Consider the following 15,925-nt stretch of genomic DNA (forward strand, 5'->3'; position numbering starts at 1 on the left):
GCATACTCTGCTACCCAGCAGCTATGGTAACAGCACTGCACCTTGGGTTTCATCACATCCCAATGGTGTGGGGAAGGAAAATGTGGGAATGCAGCTTTAAAGGGAGATGGGATGCTCCTGCGGTGTGAAGTGCTCGATGTGTTGGTTCTGATGTGCAGCGTGGGGTCCTGCAGCAGGACCGGGAATTGGCTGGGATAAAGCTGGGTGGTTTATGCAGCGCTGTGGGTGTTGGAGATGGCTCTTGTTTCTGTGCAGGCTGAGGATGAAGAGCTTGACTTCTCAGGAATGAGGCCATGGGGTGAAAGCACCTTTCCCGTGGCAACGGGTGCGTGGTGGGGACCAACCTGCAGCTTCAAGCCCAGGAGCTTGAAGGCACCTCAAGTGGCTCCTTGGGCTCCCTGGAGGCAGCTCCAAACACCTCTTTGGCTCTGTTTCCTATGAGAGCTCCTCCCGTGCACTGGAGGTGTTTGATGCCGAGGCACTGAACAGTCACAAGCTGCTGTTGTGCATCAGGGCAGCGGTTGGGAGGCTGTAAAACCAGGAGTAACCAATGCAGGGATGGAGGCAGGAGGGGCAGCAGCCTGGAGCCATCCCACACTGTGTCCTGCCCAGCTTGGGTGCATGGAGCTTTACCATGGGGCATGCAGGAGATGTCCCCAGTGCCCTTCATCAGCTCAATACCTATGAACTCGCTGAGTGGAAGCAGGAGCAACCCCACACTCCGCTGCCCAACGCACCCGTTCTCGCTGCAGCCGGGCTCATTCTGCCCACAAATGGAACCAAATTGCATTACAGACAATTTCCCAGGGTGAAATGTAATTTAGTCACTGCTTGGCGATGAGGAGATGTCGTTTGGCTGCTGGCAGCGAACTTGTGTCTGTTGGGAGGGGGGGGAAGAGGCTGAAAGGTGGAGCTGGGCTGAGCTGTGGCTGCTGGTGCACTGCTTGGGTGATGGGTGCTGAAGGGAGGTCCCTCAGGCACTGCATCTGGGCTGTGGGTGCCAATGGAGCGTCCCCAGGCCTGGCAGATGCTGATGGGACATCCCTGGGCTGTGCGGGTGCTGCTGGAGTGTTCCTGGACAATGTTTGTGCCCACACAGTGCCCCTGGGCCATGTAAACGCTGCTGGACTGCCCCAGAGCTGTGCCAGTGCCACGGGGACCACCACTGCTGGGGCATTCAATGGCTGTGGGCTGGGGTCATCACTGTGCCAACGGCCCCCATCGCAGCACCATAGAGGAGGGCAGTGTCCTGCTGCAGCAGCCGGGAGCATCCCGGGGGGACCCCTCATTCCCAGCGCTGCTCCAGAAGCCAGGGGCACGGCAGTGGCCAGGATGAGCTCTGTGAGGCTCCCCTGGACACACGTGAGGGCTAAACCTGCTTCGTGCAAGAGCAGTGACACCGTCTGCTTTATGGTGTGCGCTGTGTTAAACCAGCCTGCCCCTCGCACAGACCCAGCTCTGCCGTTAACCCAGGGAGGAGGTGAGGCACCGCGGCTCTGGGGTTGCCTTACAAAGGTCTATGGGAAAGGCAGGGATGGGCTGGTTCATCCCATGGCAGGGGGAAAGGCTCCCGGTGCTGCCCAGAGCCGGTGGGACAGGAGGAGCATCAACACCATCCCCTCTGCTGGCTTTGGCAGGGAACAGGCTGCTTCTGGGTGGTAAAACGGCTCCCACAGCAGCCAGGGTGTCCCAGAGGGGTCGGGGGTACAGGGCTGGCACAAGGGCCCTGTGCTCCCTGCCTGCATTGGGCTCTGACTCCCCCAACACCAGCACCCATCCTACTGTGCCCACCTCCAGCATCCCCATCAGCATCCATCACCCGTTACCCACTGGGGTATCCCACAGCCCCGGTCCCCCTGTGGCGAGTCCTGGGGTGCTCTGCTGCCAGCAGAGCAGAGGGTCACAGGGCAGCCGCCCCAAGGCTGCCCCATGGGAGGGAGCTCCCTTGCAGCCCAGCCCCTGGGATGGCCCCGTGTTCCCCCAATGGAAGCACATTTGATGACATTAGTAAATGATTTAGTGTATTTTCAGCCTCTTAAAGCACTCCATATACAGGGCCGTGTGATTCATTATTAGTATTATCTAATGAAAGATTATCTGACTCACTTTCCTGTTTCTTCCAATTACAAATTGAAATTGTTCCCACTCTGACCTTGCAGCTGCTCGATTTGCTAAAATTAGCCATAATGATGCATTTTACTAAGATAATTAATTAGCTAAACTGAGAAAATTGAGTAGTAGAAGCGGCTTCACACGCTGCTCATTATCTTTTATTATGTCATCTTTACATACAAATAAAGAAATATTGTGATTATTTTAAATGCTGTTTTCATTAGCTAATACACTTGTTAGCAGAGCGATGGCTCCGTTCGCCCTCGGCAGCGAGAGCCCTTGGGGATTCGGCTGCTCATCGCCTGCAGGACTCCTCCTTTCCCATGAAGGAAACACGGTTCTGGGCCAAATCAGGTGCATTTGGTCCCGTTGTTTGAATGGCAGCTGTGTGGGGACGGGATGCAGGAGAGATGGGAGCATCCAGAGACGCTGCTGAAGGCTCCTGTATGGGGGACAGGGCAGGGCGCTGCCCCCATTCCCCAGGGCTCTCCATTGCTCAGGGTATTCCCTATGATCCCGAGCTCGGCTTTGGCCACCTCACGGTGTCATGGAGCATCCTGTGTGCTGCAGCACCGGGCTGAGGGTTGGGTCCCAAACACCAGCGGCTCCCCAAAGCACACTCGCAGCCCGGATCCCCCCTCCCATTCCCCTTGCTGGGAAGGTGCTGGTGGTGGCTCCTCATCCCCCGGTTCCTCCCACCCACCTGACCGGTCCTGCTGGAAACCGGCACTTTTGCACCCAAAATATGTGTGTGAAGTTGTTTGCTCTTGCCGTGCCCCGTCCCTGCTCTCCTCCTCCCACACAACCGATCTGCTCTGGGTCTGAATAAACCCTGTCCCGCAGCCCTCCCTGTGCTGCCAGTGATGGCCCCGCGTCAGCATCCCCACATCAGCATCCCCGCATCAGCATCCCCACATCAGCATCCCCGCATCAGCATCCCCGCATCAGCGTCCCCGCATCAGCGTCCCCGCATCAGCGTCCCCGCATCAGCGTCCCCGCATCAGCATCCCCGCATCAGCGTCCCCGCATCAGCGTCCCCGCATCAGCATCCCCGCATCAGCGTCCCCGCATCGGCGTCCCCGCATCGGCATCCCCTCATCAGCGTTCCCGATTCAGCGTTCCCGATTCAGCGTCCCCGCATCAGCATCCCCGCATCAGCGTCCCCGCATCGGCGTCCCCGCATCGGCATCCCCTCATCAGCGTCCCCACATCAGCATCCCCGCATCAGCGTCCCCTCATCAGCATCCCCGCATCAGCGTCTCCGCATCAGCATCCCCGCACCAGAAGTCTCCCCAGCAGGGACAAACCAGGGTGAGTGAGGCCCTTCCTTCGCACCAGCACCAGACTCAGGAACGAGCCGGTGCTAAGGGGCATCCTCATGGCTCTGAGGTTCAGTCTCTTCATCAACAGCTGATGCTCAATGCATCCTCCTTGTTGCTGTGTCCGTGTTCTCCCAGCCCAGAGCATCAGGGTGGGTTCAGGGGGGCTCTATCTGGCAGGGCAGGGAGATGCACAGGAGCATTAGGCAGAGGTGACAGCCCCGACTCCCCCTGCCTCAGTTTCCCCATCAGTCGATGGTCCCACATCAGGCACCAAACCAGCCCCTTGCCCAGCATGGGGACAGGCAGCATTCAGGCAGGAGAGGGATGCGTGGTGGGGGATTTAGAGCTCAACCTCTACCCATGGGGATACTCAGTGCTGTTAATTTCTGCTAAAGAACTGTGCTGGTTTGTAACAGAACGATAAGGCACCAAATTGCTTTAATTCCTTAAGATTTGCTATGGCATCTCCAACAGACATTGTGTCAAGGAAAATGAAAATGAGCTCCTGCTTTGAGTGGAAGCTTCCCCATCATTCGGCTCCAGCACAGCACTGCTGCCCTACGGTCTGAAACCTGAATTTCCCGTATCATTCCCCTTATTATATTCCTAATTATTACCACCTTCAGCAGAGACCCTGTCTCAGAGGACCAGGGGAAGCCTCTGGAGGTCTCCAGCCCCAGCTTGACCCTCCCTTGGCCCACCACCCACTGGGCTTGTCCCTGCCGCATCCAGCAAGCAGTGGCAGGGATGCAGCGGGAGGAGCAGAGCTCCCCTCATTTACATTGATGGCTGTTTAATGAGCTAATCCTCCTTCACACCACTGATTTCCCTGGGCTCTGCTGCCACGGTTTGCCTCTGGTCATACAGACCCGCTGCCCCTTGGGTGCACAGCGCACGCTGGCACGGTGCGGGCAGAGCATCCCGCTGCCTGGGGCAGCTCGGTTGTGCAGGCCAGCGCTGGGGGAAGCACTGAGCTCCAGGATGAGGGCTCACACCGCAGCCCAGGGGAGGGTGTCCAGGGCCTGGGTTCACTCCGGGCACTTGAAGTGCACAAGTGTTGCCTTGAGGCTGGAGTAACCCAAACCCCGCTTCTGCCTGCTCTGGGCTGTGAGGGGGTCTGCTGCACACTGACACGGGGGCTCCTGTCACACACATGTGTGCACACACACACACATATACGCACATACACACATATATACACATGTACACACATACACACACATATACACACGTACATATATACACGTGTGCACACACGTATATACACGTGTGCAAACACACATATATACACATATACACACACATATATACACACATATATACACACATACACACACATACATATATACACGTGTGCACACACATATATACACATGTACACACACATATATACACACATATATACACGCATACACATATCTACACATGTATACATACATATACACACACATATACACATACATATATACATACATACACACACATATATACACATATACATACACCTATATACACACGTATGCACACATATATGCACATGTACGCACACATATATGCACATGTACACACACATATATACACATACATATATACACATATACACATACGTATATACACATGTACACATATATATGTGTGCACACATATGCACACACATATATACATGTGTGCACATGCATATATACACATATACATATGCATATACATATACATATATACACATGTGCACTCACATATATACATGTGTGCACACACATATACACACATACACACATACATATATACATATATACACATGTACACACATATATACACATACATATATACACATACACACACACATATATATACACATATACACATGTACACACACATATATACACATACGTATGCACACACATATACATGTGTGCACACACATATACACATGTACACACACATATAGACATATACACATATATACACATCCGTATGCACACATATATACATGTGTGCACACACATATACACATGTACACACACGTATAGACATATACACATATATACACATCCGTATGCACACATATATACATGTGTGCACACACATATCTGCACATGTATATACTCTCACATAAACCACCACTGACTGCAGCCAGCACAAGGGGCCCGGGGGTCCTATCCCCTTGCTGTGCCCTTGCCCTGATGCCTGTGCAGGGACCGGCAGTGCCCCGGCAGCATCACCCCTGCACTGCTGATGCTCTCCGCTCCCCGGAGCCCCACTGCGCTCAGAGGGTCCCCGGCTCCCACCCGCACACGGGGCCGTGTCCAGCCCCACGGCTGCAGCCCGGAGGAGCCCTGGAGGGGGCATTCGCAGCCCAGGGCTCAGCCCGGCCCCGCCGGGGCGCTCGGGAAGGGCAAACAAAAGGAGCTGGAAGGCTCCGTGCGTGATCAAGATTATGATTTAATTGGCATAACAAAGGCTCGGTGGGCTCAGCCGCATGACTGGAATGTTAATATGAAGGATGCAGCTTGCTCGGCAAAGACAGGCAGGGATTAAGGAGGAATGCGTTGCTTTGTCTGCGACGGTTGGATACATTCGGTTTGCAATCCAGGGGGGAACCTGCTCTGGTGGCTGCACGGTGAGGGGCTTTCCATGAGCTCATCCGAAGCCCAGGACACCGTGGTGATGGAGGATACCCCTACCTGAGTGGCTGGTGTGGAACCAGGACAGCAGGGACAGCCAGACTGCCCGAGGCATTAAAGGGATTGCTCTGGGGGAAGAGACTGGTAGAAGATTGGCTCTGGCTTTGCTTCCACCCTCCAGGGCACGGATGCAGAGGAAGGTGGGAAATAAGAGGGATGAATGTGGATGAGACAAGAAGGAGCTCCTTGTCTTGCAGAGGGAAAGAGCCCGAGCTTGAGACTGAGAAATGGGACACCCAGGGATGCCTGGTCCAACACAGTGCTCTGAGCAGGGCCAGCTAGAGCAAAGTGCTTGGGGCTTCATTCAGGTACCTCTGAGAGCCCTGGGCCGGGGCTGACCACCCTCATGGGGATGGGCTGGTCCTTAGATCACATTCCCCAAGTGCTGGGTCTTGTCCTGGTGCTGTGCCCCCCATGTCCCATGCTCCAGCCCTTTCCCACCCCCTGTTACTGGCTGTTTCTGCCATCCACATCTCACCAGCCTGGCTGCAATGGGTCTGCTCTATCCCATCCGAAACCAGGACACCACAACGGCCATGGCAAGGCAGAGAGCATCCCATGCTCCCTCTGAACGATGAGCCTCGCACCAGGAGGCTGGGGAGCAGTGGACAGGCAGGTATCCATGTAAATCCATGAGCCTGGAATGCAAAATCAAGGAGGCCAAAAGGAAAATAAATAGCCTTGGGCGAGCAAGGCAATGAGAGCACATGCAAAGGAAGGCGAGAGGCAAAGCTGGGGCTGATGCTGTGGGGTGGGAAGGGGAAGCCCTTGATGGGGACACTGCAGCGCTGGGGGCATTCACTGCCTCCATTCACACGCAGGGTGTTTGTAGGGCTTTTGGCCCAGGTTCCCAAAGGCAGCTCGGAAGCACGCTGCAGCTCATCTTCAGCCTGGCCCTGCTCGGTCCCAACTCGGTTCTGCCTTCACGCTGCAGCTGCCAGCAGGTAACATAATGGGATACGGGACTTGCAGCCGAAATAGGAACATAGGAAGAGTGGAATTATGTTGGAAGGCAGATTCCTAACCCCGAGCTCTCCCCCTACACCACCCTCAGTGACATCAGATAAACAGCCTTGGGGAACAGCACAGCCCAAGGCAGCAGCACCGCAGCACCGCCAGGCCATCGTGTGCACAAGAAATGGGGAGCAAGAGGTAATGGGGTGGGGGGGAAGGACCTGATGTTGTAATAAATCCCATCAGAGCACTCAAGGAGCAAACACGGCACCAGGATGTGGAACCAGGAGGGCTTCGGGGATGCTGGAGCGGGCTCTGCCTGTCTCCACAGCAGCAGGAAGCGGCGGCTGGAGAAGGCAGCTACCTGTGGACATTGCCCTTTGGGCTGGTTGGAGTGGATCCAGGGAAGGATGTCAGAGACCTGGGAAACATGACCAGCAAGAAAAACCAGCCCGATGTGGGACTGCTCAATGGGTAGGGAAGAGCAGAGGGGCTGCGGCAGGAATGTGAATGATTCCTGTAACGGGGAAAGGATTCACCTGCCTGTGCTGGATAACACAAGGAGGAGCAGGGTTAAGTTATCACAGGGAAATCCAAGGTAGGCAGTGGGAAAGCTCTTCCCAAGCATGGGGGAAGTCTCCATGGCGGGGTGTCTGGGAGAGCTGGCAGTGGCATCGGCATCAGCTGGTCCCAAAGGTTCCTTCACTCCTAGAACGTTACCATTTCTGGGTGCACCCGTATGGAAAACCCTTAAAGCAGGGGCCAGGCTGGCTTCATGTGAGGAGGAAAAGGGGGAACAATTGGGCAAGAATAACCCCTGGAGACCCAAAGGGACAAAGGGGTCTTCAGGGACCACAAAGGCAATAGCGGTGCCATCCCACAGAGCCACACAGGGAGGTGCTGGGGGCTGGAGACCAAAGCAGCTTCCCTTGGGAACTGACCGAAGCCAGGGCTGGGGAATCACAGGGGTGAGCTCTGGGGTAAGGGGAAGCAGTGAAGCCCCTGTGGGCAGCAGACCCCATGTCCTGCTCGGGGCTCAGCCTGCGGGAAGAGGAGCCTAGCGAGGGAACCTGGCTGGAAGCAAACCCAGCTGGAGGCAGGGAGAGGAAAATGCCCTGGGGAAGAGTGCGTGAGGAGCTGAGGGCTGAATTAGTGATTTCTGCTGTCTCCATCCAGGGGCGGTGATGGCCGGCGGCTCTGCTTTAGCTTCATGCACAGGATGGGCAGGGCTCACACGGGAGGCAGGTTCAGGGCCCTGGCTAATGAGCAGCAGCATGTTAAGCACCTTTCGCTGGCATTGACTGCAGGAGTGATTGGGAGCACTCGGGAGCTGCAGCCCTGAAGAACAGGAGCCACAGAACAGGAGCAGAAAGTGAATTCGGGGGGTTTCACTGGGAGCAATGGGAAACTGCTGCTGGCAAATCCTTCTCCTCCCAGCTAAAGCTGCTGCCCTCAGGGTGCCCCTGGGTTAGGTCTGACTGGATGAAGATAACAGCTCCTGCCAGCATCGCTCGTTATGACAGTGACACACGGGGTCTGCATGGTGAGGGTCACGGGCGCTGATGCAGGAGCGGGGCACAAGGATGCAGCGCATCACAGCTGCCCCTTCACTCCTTTGCTTCCCAGCCCGGAAGAGCAGCAGTAAAGGAAGATTAAGGCTCCATGGACATGAAGTTTTGTGTGTAATCTGTGCCCTGTACAAGCCTGTGGGAGGAGATGGGCTGCCCCCAGCCCCATGGGACTGCCTCCCTCAGGCTCCCGGGGCCTCGCTCCATCATCCATCACAGACTCACCCCCGCACCGTGAGCAGGATGCAGCGTGGGCCAGTGCCCAGGTTTAGAGCAGCACAAAGCAGAGGGCTCACTGCAGGGCCAGTGAGTGATGGCCATGCGGAGCAGCCCAGCCCCAGGGAAGCATGATGGCAAGGGGGGGCTGTCCAGGAAAGCACCCCGTCTCCTCTGCCATCAATCATCCGTGGCAGCAAAGCCCAGGAAACCCCTTAATAATCCCAAATAGTCCCGCAGGAAGATTTACAACAGCAATCGTGATTTATCTGATAGGAGCTCCTGAGGGCAGGGGAGTTTCCTCAAATAACCACATCCAAGGAAACCCTGAGCAGGGAGTTTCCAGCTGAGGCCTCACAGGCTCCCCAAACCAAGGCTGAGGAAATGGAGGTCCATGGAGCAGGCTGGAGGTTGGCTGCTCCTGCCACAGCCCGGCAGCAGGAGTGCAGGCAGGAGAGCCCTGCAGGGAGCAAGGGACGAGAAGCATCTGGGCTGGGGCATCTCTGATCCCATGCAGGGTTCAGACACTGCTTCAGCTGCCCACAGAGGACCCCATCACCTGATGTATGGGAGTTTGAAGACTCCTGGAGCTGGGGGACCTGCAGTGCCCATGGGCCTGAGCAGAGGTGTCCAAGCACCCACCTGGGTTCAGAGCTGCCCTTCACACCTTGTACTGGGAAGTCAGCTTTAAGCTGACCTGCTAAGCTGGTCCTTAAGGCACAGAATTCTGCCTAGATGCTTGCACTGGTTCATTACCCATGCACGCTCACAGCCTGAGCAAGGCCTTCACAAGTCTGTTCCTTCCCCTCCAGCTGCCTGCAGGCTCTGTATTTCACAGGGGCATAGGTGTGCTTCAGCAGCCAGGAAGGGAAGGACGTGTGCTGCTGCATTAGGGTTGCACTCTCCTTCCTGCTGCAATGGATCCGGCTGGGAGCCAGCAGAAACTGGGGTTCCAAAGGGGTTCCCTGCCCACCACCAGCAGCTCCAGCTTCTTTCTGGTTTGCTGCCACCAGAGACACCCAGCAGCTGAGCTGTGCAGCACGGCAGGGCTGCGCTGACACCTCTGTCCCTGTAGGACCTGGGGGCTGGACCCGCATGTCCCCCTTGCCTGGGTTGATTGGGTGTCACTGCCCACCATTAAATCCTTCCAAAAGATCTTTGGGAGCATAAGGGATGCTTTTACTGCTGGTGTGATTCTACAGCCTTCAGATGCTCAGTGTTAGAGAATATCCACTTCTCGGGCATGAGAGAGCTGATGCAGGCAGAGACGGGTTTAGCCAAAGCATTTCCCAAAGCAATCGAACTTTGCTTCAGGCAGAGGAAATCTCTGCAAAATCAGAATCCCCTCTGTGGCATTCCTGAATCAGTTTATGGGGGTTGCTGTAGGGCAGAGACAGACACGGTAGGTTTTGCTCTCAAAGATGTGCTCTCACAGGGGGCTGTGTACCTCAGAGTCTAAAGTGAGAAGCATCAGTGACAGATGACCAAGATGGACATAAGGCCTTTGAATACAGGGAAGCTGGGCCAGTTCCTTCTGGTAAAGAGTTACCTAGAAGCTGATCTAACAGCTGTCTGTAAGCAGTGAAAGTGCAAGGATGATGGAGTCAAATCCTTGCCATTGTCATGCTGATCCATTAAGGAACAACAGCCACAAAGGAGTCCTGAAAGGTTCAGAATGAGGTGTTAGGAAACCCTTTCCTTGCCAGGGTGCTGCAGCCTCGGCACAGGACATCAGAAAGGTGATGGAATCTCTGGTCATGGAGGGTGCTATGATTCAGGTAAGCAAAGCCAATATGGGATGTGGTGTTGGGAAGGGACCTCTGGAAATGAACAAACCTCCTCTGGTCCCTTCCCACCAGCACTTCTGCAGCTCTATAGCGAAGGTTTTAGAATGACTTCCCAGGTGCTGTTTGCCAGAACAGGAGGGGATTTGTGTTTCCTAACAACTGGCCCGCCTACAGCAATGAGTCATTTAACCACCCTTAGGTGCTCTTTTGAGGCCAACTGACCAAAAAGTGGTTAATCTGAAAATAAGCTGCTTTGGTTTTCTGGTCAGAAAGTACCAATGAATTCCCCCTTTACAGACATTCTTCATGCAGAAGCCAAAGAGCTGCTCTGGAAACTCTTTGCTGTTATCTTCTGGGGAGGATACAGCAAAGGATGGTGTTGGTTGGCCAAAGTTTGACCAGCGCAGGATGAAAACGGAAGGATTAGGTTCAGGCATGCCTGGTGGCCAGGGAAGGAGTAGGTAGGACTAGGGAAAGGAGCAGGCACTGCGGAGGAATACTTGACACGTGTTGACCTATAAGCAGAGAAAGGACCTGAAGATACGACTCGGAGCAAGTGAGAAATGATAAACGCTGCAGAGAACTAAGCTCTGTCTCACTGTTAGGGACATGGAGGAGGTGTGGAATGGGGTGAGGGTTAGCTCTGTGAGAGATCTGCGTCCCTTGTCTGTGTCCTTTGTCTTTGATCCACCTGCGTGCAGTGCCAGTAACGCCGGAGCACACCAGCACCGCCGCTGCTGCTGCCTGCCCTCCCACCAGTGAGGCCATGGGGACTCGTGTCCCCCGTGACCAGCGGGAGATGGCAGCACCTGCGGAAAGCCGGGAAGCACAAAGGGAAGGTGCCAGCCGCACAGCGCAGGGCACCAGCGCCCGTGCTCCAGCGGGTACAGCGCCGGGAGTGCCAGCACCTCCCTGCAGGGCGGCGAGCGGGACCGCTGCGGGGGGACCGCGCTGGGTTCGTCGACCCCGGGTCCTAGCACAGCTCGTTCGCTCCAGCAGTGCCAGCCTGCCCCGAGCGCCTCAGCCGGACGAGGGTGCTTGCGCTCTGCCAGCCCTGCTCCTCTGCCCGAGCAGCCCTCGCCTTCCCAGGCAGAGGCGGACACGGGCGCTGCCGGCCCTCACGGCCAAGGTGCCGAGCCGGAGGAGGGGTCGCCGGAGCGCTGCGGGAGCGGTCCCCGAGGGGGTCTGGCTGTGAGCGACTCCAGCATCCTCCGGGAGCGGCGCCTCCTCCTCAGGCCCCGACGTTTCACCGGGCGCCTTCGCACGCCCGAGGCCTCAGGCGACCCCCGCTGGAGAGGCCGCGGGGCCGGGCCCGCACAGCCCGGGGGCGGGGCGGGGTGGGCGGTGCCTGCTGCAGCCCCCGGCGGGGGCCGGGCCGGGCTCCGGTTCACATCCGGGGAACGAGCGGCGGGCGCGGACGTGGAGGGCGCGGGCGGGGCGGCGGCGCGCGGGGGCGGTGGCGCGGCCAATCACCGCCGCGCTCTCCTCGGTGCAAACAGGAGCACAATGGAGCGAGCGGCGGGCGCGCTGCAGCCAAGCTTGGCGCGGGCGCCGCGAGGCTGACGGGCCAGCCTGCCAATGGGAGCCGGCGCACGGCGGCGGGCAGCCAATGGGCGCGGGGCGGGGGCGTGCCCGGGCGAGGTTAGGGTGTCCTTGCAGGGTGCTGGGCTAAACTTCACCAAATAATAGCTGTTTGTATTGGGGCGGCCGAGGAGCCATTTTAGGTAAGTTCTGACCCCAACTTTGCCGTTCGCCCGCCCCGGCGCGGCCGGCGGGGGGAAGCGGGGCGGGGGACGGCGACGGGGCCGCGCCGGGGCGGCGCTATGAATGAACGCGGCGGCGGCGCGGGCCGGGCGGAGGGCGGCAGGGCCGGGGCGGCCGCCGGGCCTGTCATGGCTCCGGCCGCGGGGACGGGCCGGCAGAAGGGAGGCGGCGGCGGCGTTCCCCCTGTGGTTTCCTCCTCAACGCCCTTGCCCGCCCCCCGGGGCCGGCGACAGCGCTGTGGTGGTGGGGGGGCCCGGGCCTACCCGGTGCCTGGCAGGCAGCTCGGGGCCCGGCCGGCAGCTCGGGGCTCGACGCCCCCCTTGTAGCCGCGGGGCGTGCGGGGGGCCGGGGGCGGGGCGGGCTCCCCCTTGTGCTGCTCAGAGGCTCCTCCCGTCGGGAAGGGGGGGAGCGAGGCCCCCCGGCCCCGCAGCGAGCGGCGCGACCGCGGCGGCGGGCGAGATGCGGGGCGCCCGAAGCCCGCCCGAGGGGCGCAGCTTTCCGCCGTCACCGCGGCCGCAGTGCTCAAGAACATCGATAATTGAGGCTTTAAACTTGGCGGGCGGGGGAGAAGCGGGTCCGTGTGCGGGCCGGGGGCACGGCTTCCCCGCGGGCCGGCCCCCCGCTGAGCAAGGGCACCTGGGGCGATGGAAGGGGGCACTCGGTTGAAAGAGCCGCGACGGGCTCGTCCCTGTGCCCGGCGGGTCCGTGCCGCCGCTCGCGGAGCGGACGCGGGGCTGTTTGTGACATTGCAGCCATGTCACAACAGAGGCATCGCAGTCACGTCGGAGCCGCGTCTCGCTCGCTGCAGTCGCCGCGCCGCAGCCGCCCCGCGCAGCCTCACGCGTGGTGCGCGGTGCTTGCGCGGTGTGTGCGCGGTGGGGCTCTCGCTGCGCTTACCGGCGGCTCTCACTGGCGGTGGGGTGGGTTTGGGGCTCGATTCGTGAGGGTCACAGGGGTAAACGCTGTGCATGAAACGCACGCAAACGGGAAGGTGAAGAGGAATCCTCTGCCGGCATCGCTGCCCCGGGTGCACACCCCGCCTGGAGCAGCGTTTTCTCCGTTTATCGATTTCCTTTCCTGAGAACTACGCTGAACTCGAAGCGAAGTCGGGGTCCACGGAGGCCAGGCAGGCTGCGCTGGCACACGGCTCTGCTCTGTCTGCTGCAGGCCTTGGATGTGGTAGAGCTTTCCAGTGTTTTTGCTATGAAAAATGCTCGATTTCCTTCTTCTGTAAGTTGGAATGGTCCTAGCCAAAAGCTCTGCCTTTTTTTGTTGTTTCCCTCCTGCTTGGGAAATGCAGCAAATGCCTTTGGGGGTTGGATAATGAGGGAGAGGGGTGGAGATGGTTCATGTGGTTATGCAAAGTGTCCTGTAGGTCTCTCACACCGCCTGCAGCCACTGGCCTCCCTGGCAGCATTCAGGGCTCCTCAGGGGCAGGCAGATGCGGTTAGAGTTGTTGGATGTTTATCCCTCACCCATTCGCTTGTAGGGCTATGGATATTTGGCAGCTGGTGCTGCCTGTATCCTTTGAAGTGTTGTGGGGTGAGCTGGGTTAGGGTGATGCAGAGAGTGCACTGCACGCTGCCGGTGTTCTCCCCACTGCCTTGAAGTGTTGCTGTTGCTTTTGGGCCCTGTTCAGGTGATGGCACAGGAGTAGGTGCTCCCCTACCATTCCTCGCTCTTGTTTACCTCATTCATGCGGGGGCTCTGCTCTGCTGCTTTGCAGAGAAGTCATTGTTTTGGTCCAGCTGTTGAAGTATGAAGCAATAACAGCATATTTTTGCTCTGGGAGTGAATTCTTCCTAGAGTAAATAGGTTGTTTCTCTCGAGGCTTCTGCCCTCCAGCTGGGCTGGTTTTGTTCAGAGCTGCCACTGGGTTCCTTCCCCACTTGTTTAGTGGAAAATTGATTCCTTTTCCACTACAAAGCTTCATGTTCTTGACTGTTTGCTTTTGGAAAAGCTAATTCTGCTTGTCTCCAGATTGGTACTGCTGCCTGGACGTGGGGGCTCTTCAGGAGCATGGGGCTTGCTGTTGGGTTTCCTTCCCTGCAGCAGTGGTGGGGTGAAGCTGCCTGAATGTTGCCCCTCAAGTGCTTCAGGCTGCAAAGCATAACTAGCAGAGTTGCATCCCATCCAAATGTCTGTGTGTACCTTGTGCAGCTGAACTCACAGTAAGTATCCTTCAAATGAAAGCCAGAGTCAGTGAGAGGACTTGGAGGCAATCCTCCAAGCAGCAGCACTGATTGCCCTGTTGCTGAGGAGGCAGTTACAGTCCCTTCTAGCTGCAGGCTAGTATGGATATGTTGAACACTAGCCTTTGGGTATCTGAGAAGCTAAAGGATGTGATTAATGTGCATCTCTTATGGAAGGTGCTGTTGGGGTCCCTCCATACCTTGCTCTGAGTGCTGCTGGCTGGTTTGGTAGCATGTGTCTCTTAAAGGGCTTGTGTTTACCTCTCCCTTTGTTGTCTCATGTATTGGCACTGGGGGAGACTGTCTGTCTCTGAGCTGCTGGTCTCTGAGCAACTGGCCTTGGATATGCCAGTGTTAGCCCAGAAGGTCAGTGCTGTGGTTATCTTTGGGGTCTGTGATTCCTAGTGGCTTGGTGGAGGAGGCCCTTGTTTTCCTGACTACTTTTTACCAAAAAGCAAATCTCTGCCCCCTTTCCCCATCCCAAAGCGTAGTCTCAGTACTTTGTAAGGTTTAGTTTTCCTTGAGAGATCTGTTTTCTCAAGAGCTTATCCAAACACACAGACTTTTACAGGTGGCTAATACAAAGTGTCTCACTTTAATGGTGTGTGTTGTTTGGAGAGGGGTTTGCAGGAGCAAGTGAACTTGTTTGTGTGAGGCAGCAGGGCTGAGAGCTCGGCTGCCAGAGCAGCTCTTTGTGTTCCATGTGGAGCTGCGCTGTCCTGGCCTGTCTCAGGTTTGCAGAGATAAGAGCCGGTATCACACACATCAGCGTGGAGGAGAAGCTTGTCCTTGTGAAGGAGGGGAGAGGGTTGATGAGCCTTGGCGCAGGAATGTGGACTCAGTGTGTTTGGTCTTGAAAGCAGCATGAAAAAGGGAGGTGTCTCCAAAGTTGTATTAAAGAGATGCTTGGCAAGCACGGTGCTGGATGTCTCATTGGGCTTCTGGGGAGCCGAGAGGGTTTGTTGTCATTGCTCCTGTACATAGTGAAAGCACTTCTCTCTCAACCCTAGTTTCCTGCTTGGGCCAGTGGCATCATCCTCTGGTGGCTTTGCTCTGGTCTGTGAAAGCAGGGGCAGAGCTGTTGTTGGGGGCCAACAGGCCCTGTAAAGGGAGGAGAAGATGATGAGGGTGAATGATCTGTGCACAATCAAACAGCAGTGTTTGCTGTGGGCAGTGTTGGTGACAATGCACAGGGTTGGTCCTCAGCACCCTAAACCCCCATGAAAGCAGAGTTATGCTTCACCCTGGGAGCAGTGTCAGTGCCTGCATTGCCAGCATGTGGTGGTGGTGGGACCAAAATCTGAAGGAAGAGGAAGCACAGGGTCCCTG

At 57.1% G+C, this 15,925-nt stretch overlaps 1 protein-coding gene across 9 annotated transcripts in view; it reads left to right on the forward strand.

Annotated features, from left to right (window-relative positions):
- Nucleotides 1-12,111: 12,111 nt before the first annotated feature.
- CHD6 (chromodomain helicase DNA binding protein 6) overlaps nt 12,112-15,925 on the forward strand; it is a 69,278-nt gene continuing 65,464 nt past the window's right edge. For 8 of the 9 annotated variants that reach the window (XM_061361658.1, XM_061361663.1, XM_061361665.1 and 5 more), the window contains exon 1: nt 12,112-12,364. The gene's annotated coding sequence lies outside the window, so the exon portion shown is untranslated. Of the gene's footprint in view, nt 12,365-13,609; nt 13,635-15,925 lie in introns of those variants that run through there. The other variant, XM_061361659.1, reaches the window with a different exon arrangement.

Source organism: Neopsephotus bourkii, unplaced genomic scaffold (genome assembly GCF_033783945.1).
Source record: "Neopsephotus bourkii isolate Nb327-2 ecotype Australia unplaced genomic scaffold, CSIRO-AGI_Nbou_v1 NB_1060, whole genome shotgun sequence".
In the NCBI taxonomy this organism is placed as follows: Eukaryota; Metazoa; Chordata; class Aves; order Psittaciformes; family Psittacidae; genus Neopsephotus; species Neopsephotus bourkii.